Raw genomic sequence first — 6000 nt, 5'->3', positions numbered from 1 at the left:
TCCATTTCCTTCTCATGGAATATTTTGAAAAGAATATTCTGTAGTGCAGGCTTTCTTGCTGTAAATTCTTTTAATTTTTGTTTATCATGGAAGGTTTTTATTTAATATGAAGCATAATTTCGCTGGATATGATTCTTGGTTGGCATCCATTTTCTTTCAGAGCTTGGTATATGTTGTTACAGGATCTCCTGGCCTTGAGGGTCTGGACTGAAAAATCGGCTGAGATCCAAATTGGTGTCCCCCTATATGTAATCTGATTCTTCTCTCTTATGGCCTTGGATTCTATTATTCTGTATGCTAGTCATTTTCATTATAATGTGGTTTGGTGTAGATATGTTGTAATTTTGTACATTTGGTTTCCTGTAAGCCTCTTGTATTTGATTTTTCAATTCATTCTTCATGTTTGGGAAATTTTCTGATATTATTTCATTGAGGAGATTGTGCTTTCTTCTATCCTGATAAACCTTAGATTTGGTCTTTTTATGTTATCCCATAATTCTTGGATGTTCTATTTATGATTTCTTTCCATCTTCACTGTGTGGTCAACTTTATTTTCCAGATTGTGTATTTTTTTTCATTGTCTGAGGTTCTGTCTTTCTTTTTTTATTTTTTAGTTCTCAATGGACTTTTATTTTATTCATTTATATGTGGTGCTGAGAATCGAACCCAGTGCCTCACATATGCTAGGCAAGCGCTTTGCCACGGAGCCACCACCTCAGCCCAGAGGTTCTGTCTTTCAAGTGATCTAATCTGTTGGTGACACTTTCTATTGAGTTTTTATTTGGTTTATTTATGAAATCCTTCATTTCAAAGATTTCTGTTTTTTTTCCAAAATCTCTCTCTTAAAGTAATCTTTTGCTACCTATATTTGCTCTCTTATCTCTTTGTTAGAGTGATCAATTTTTGCCTGTATGTGCTCATTTAGGTCATTCTTTGATTCACAGATCATTTTAATCATGTACATTCTTTTTAAAAAATATGTTTTTTTAGTTGTAGATGGACATAATACTTTTATGTGGCTCTGAGTGTCTCACACATGCTAGGCAAGCGCTCTGTCACTGAACCACAACCCCAGCCCCGAATTATGTACATTCTGAACTCCTTTTCTGTCATTTCATCTATAGCACTGTCATTGGATTCTAGTGTTATACCATCTTGGTTTGTTTGGGGCATTTTCCTCCCTTGTTTTTTCATGTTGTCTGTCTCTTCTTCTCTTGCATTGTGGATCTAAGGTATTGAAGTTTCTACTCTATAATCTTGTAATGTCCCTGCAGGTTACGGGATACCTCACCTTTAAGGGAAAGATCAACATTTACAGCACCCAATGCAACTATGCAGCTATAAATCAATTAGCTTCTTTTTAGACACAGTTTTGCCACTATAAACAGAAATGATGAGTTTGGTTATCTTCTACCATATAGCCAGTAGGTTTGAATAGGGTTTAGAGTTTGTAGTGGTGATCAGAGAGAGAGGGAAGGGAGTAGGATGTGATGTTTATGAGGTAGGATGTGAGAATATAGAGGTATTAGATTATAGGATGAGTGAAAGGGGAATCAACAGAAGTTGGCTGTTAGCAGGAGGGAAAAAACAGGAGAGAGAGGCGACCCTATGCAAGGCTCCCTGTTGCCTCTGCAACAGGATGGTGACTGTTAGCACACCTAGCAGGGATACTTCTGGTGCCACTGGGCCCCCAGAGACCTTGGTGATGGTCTTCCAGTTCCTCTTTATTGTCTCTAGATAGAAGTGGCCACATTCCTAGTTGGTGGCAGCAGTAGCGTCAAGCCTGTAGGTACCTTGGTATTGGGCTTCCAGGCCTCAGTTGGTGTCCCAAGATGGAATCTTCCCCAACTAAATATGGCGGAGGTGGCAGTGGAGGTAACCCAATACAGCAGTTGAGGTGTCCCAAGATGGAGGCATCCACTTTCACAGATGGGGCTGGGAGGATGGGCTGTGTGATAGCATTGGGAAGCCTGTTCGGTGATGGCACAGTGTGGCACGCAGTGCTGCAGCAGACAGCTGCTTCCTGACCCTGTCCATTGTCCCACAGTGGAGATTACCATGTGGGAAGGGCTATGGCTGTGGCTGTAGTGTCCCAAGATGTAGGTGGTGGGTGCAGTCACACTTTGGTGGATAGGGAACCACAGTGTGGTGTTCCTCTCCATGAGGCACATGGTTCTTGGCTCCAGCTGAGGTTGCACATGGTGGGTTCTGGTCTGGGCTCCATAAAAAAAAAAAAAATATTAAAAAAAAAAAAGGACTAGGGATGCAGCTCAGTGGTAGAATGCCCTTGGGTTCAATCCCCAGTCAAATAAATAAATAAATAGGAATTCTGGACCTCTCAGATCTGAGCACTATAAGGAGGTGGAAGGCTCCTTTCTCTTTATATACCTAAATCTGTTGCCTGGCAAGGAACCAAGTGCACACACATGCAGATGTCCTAACCCGCACACTCACACTCTGGTCTACACAATGAGGCACACATCATCATCCCTCAGAATACCAGGGAGCACAGAGAAGGTCTTCAAAACTCAGAAAAGGAGGGGGCACATTCAAAGATGCTTTCTTTTATATATATATATATATATATATATAAAAAATATATATAAATAAAATTTTATATATATATATATATATATATATATATATATAAAATTCTTTTAGTTGTCAATGAAACTTTTATTTATTTATTTTTATTTATTTATTTATTTATATGCAATGCTGAGAATTGAACCCAGGGCTTCACACATGCTAGGCAAGAGTTCAACCCCTGAGCCACGACCCTGGCCCTCAAAGATGCTTTCTCAAAGTTAGAAGAAAACAGAGCAATTGCTTCAACATTATGAAAGAATTCATCCACAGTCAAATTACCAATTAAACATGAATAGACTGAAGATATTTTCTTTTTTTAATTAAATATTTTTTAGTTGTCAATAGACCTTTATTTTATTTATTTATATGCAGTGCTGAGAATTGAACCCTATGCATGCTAGGCAAGTGCTCCACCACTGAGCCACAACCCCAGCCCTGAAAATATTTTTATTTCCACTTAACAGGTATGGTTGTATGGCAGCCAGCCTCTAAGGTGGCCTCTAATGAGTTCCAGATCCTGGTATTTGCATTCTTGTACCATTCTTTCACATGTCCGTGAACATGGCTGACCTATGGAGCCAAGGGAGAGTGCAGAACTGCCAGTATGTGTCTTCCAAAGCTAGCTCATAGGCAGCGTTATGGTTTCTACCTTGCTCTATTCTGGATCACTTGCTCTGGTGAAAGCCAGCTGTGATCAGATCATAAGATATTCAAACAGGGCCAGTTGTGGTGGAGCACACTGTAATCCCAGTGGCTCAGGAGGCTGAGGTGGGGAGTGGCAAGTTCAAAGCCAGCCTTAGCAACCGTGAGGCGCTTAGTAACTCGGTGAGACCCTGTCTCTAAATAAAATACAAAAGAGTGCTGGGGATGTGGCTCATGGTTGAGTACCCCTGATTAGGTTCAATCCCCGGTAACCCCCACAACAGCAACAAAAAAGATTCAAACAGTTCTACGGTGAGGTCCATGAAGCAAGGAACTGAGACCTCCTTCCAACAGCCTGCACAGTTTGCTGCCATGTGAGTTGGCCATCTTGGAAGTGGATCCTTAAGCCCCAGTCAAGCCTTCCAGAAGAAGATCCTTAAGCCTTCTCTCCATGGGAGACCCCAAGCCAGAACCACCCAGCAAAGTTACTCCCAAAGACCTGACTCCCAGAAACTGTGAGATTACAAATGTTAATTGTGGTTTATTTTTTTATTTAATTTAATTAATTAATTAATTTATTTATTTTTTTTTAGAGAGAGTGAGAGAGGAGAGAGAGAGAGAGAGAGAGAAGAGAAGAGAAGAGAGAGAGAGAGAGAATTTTTTTAATATTTATTTTTTAGTTCTCGGCGGACACAACATCTTTGTTGGTATGTGGTGCTGAGGATCGAACCCGGGCCGCACGCATGCCAGGCGAGCGCGCTACCGCTTGAGCCACATCCCCAGCCCCTTATTTTATTTAAAAAAAAAATTTTTTTTAGTTGTAAATAGACACAATACCTTTATTTATTTATTTTTGTGGTGCTGGGGACTGAACCCAGGACCTTGTACATGTGAGGCAGGCACTCTACCAACTGAGCTACAGCCCCAGCTCCCAGTTCTTTCTAGTCTTTTTTTTTTTTTCAAGAAAGAGTGAGAGAGAGAGAGAGAGAGAGAGAGAGAGAGAGAGAGAGAGAGAGAGAGAATTTTAATATTTATTTTTTAGTTTTCGGCGGACACAACATTTGTTTGTATGTGGTGCTGAGGATCGAACCCAGGCCACACGCATGCCAGGCGAGCGCGCTATCGCTTGAGCCACATCCCCAGCCCTTAATTGTGGTTTAAAGCCATTAAGTTTGGGAGTAATTTGTTACACAACAAAAGAAACTAACACAGGTATATAAGAGGTAAGGTGGAAGGAGCCCCAGTATTTTGTAGTTTCTCTAATCAGTAGGTGAAGTTTAGCTGGGTGCAATGGTTCATGCCTGCAATTCCAGCAGCTCGGGAGACTGAGGCAGGAGGATTGCAAATTCAAAGCTAGCCACATAGGACGTTACAGAAAAATTACAGCAGGTTAAAATGTGCTTGTGCAATTGGGTCTTGCTTTCTCTTGCTCCTGGGAACTCGGTGACTGTCACCTTGTAATTGAGCTCAGACAGTTTGTTGGAGACATAGACTCTATCATCTCATATAACAGCCAATATCAATGAGGCATGTGAGGCCATTCCAAACTGGCACAGCAAAGAACTATCCACAAAACTTTGAGAAATAATAAATATTTGTGTTTAAGTTGTTAATAAATGTTGTTGTTGAAGTTTTAGGATGAATTCACGCAGAATTAGCTAACTGGTCCTTAAGTGAGACTCAGTTTTTCCAAAGAAAAGCTACTGAGTATATCATTCAATTAAATCAACACTTATTAAGTGCTTACCACACACTGGGCCCTTGCCTGAGATTGTGATGTGAAAATAAGCATAATTTATGACCTAGTGCTACTTTGAAGCAGAACCAATCTTGTCTACTTCACAAATGACTGAAGTAGGAAAACTTGAACAGATCAATATTTTTGTTTGAGTTTAGCAGTCTTACCGTGGCACTCCTGAGCCTGCTGTGAAGTTCAGAGTATCTCAGAACTTCCTGGGATCCTGGGGGGTTTTCTTCTTTCCATCACAGAACATTCTATTCTGAAAACAAAATCATTTTGATTCTTTTTAAAGAATAAATATATTCACAGTAGTGAGGATTAAACCCAGGTGGCTTTACTACTGAGCTACATCCCAGCCCTGTAAATTAAAAAAAAAAAATTTTTGAGACAGGGTTTTGCTAAGATATCCAAGATGGCCTTGAATTTTCTTTTTTCTTCTGTTTTTTTTTTTTTTTTTTTTTTGTACTGGGGATTAAACCTAGGCCTAGGGTTATTTTACCACTGAGTTCCACCCCCAGCCCTTTTATTTATTATTATTTTAAATTTTGAGACAGGGTCTCTCTAAGTTGCTTAAAGCCTCACTAAGTTTCTGAGGCTGATTTAGAACTTGCCATCCTCCTGCTTTGGCCTCCTGAGTGGCTGAGATTACAGGCATGTGCCACAGTGCCTGGGGTGGCCTCCAACTTTTCATTCTCCTACCTCTGATCCTCTTGCCTCAGCCTCCTGAATATGTAGCGGCACACTGTTCATTTCAATTCTTTTTTAAAAATATTTTTTACTTGTCAATGGACCTTTATTTTATTTATCTATATGTGGTGCTGAAAATCTAACACAGTGCCTCCATACATGCTAGGCAAGGGCTCTACTACTGAGCCACAGACCCAGCCCTTTTCAATTATTTATGACACTATGAAAAACACTTTCCATTGCACTTGGGTACACAAACTCCAATATAAAAAAAGTTTCATCAATTGAGACTAAATTTAAGATACATACTGAGTTTTTGTATTCTATTTTATTCTTTTTTA

This window comes from Spermophilus citellus (assembly GCF_964194105.1).
Source record: "Spermophilus citellus genome assembly, chromosome: 9".
In the NCBI taxonomy this organism is placed as follows: Eukaryota; Metazoa; Chordata; class Mammalia; order Rodentia; family Sciuridae; genus Spermophilus; species Spermophilus citellus.
The sequence above is the reverse complement of the archived record's forward strand: the minus strand, read 5'-3'. Positions refer to the sequence as shown.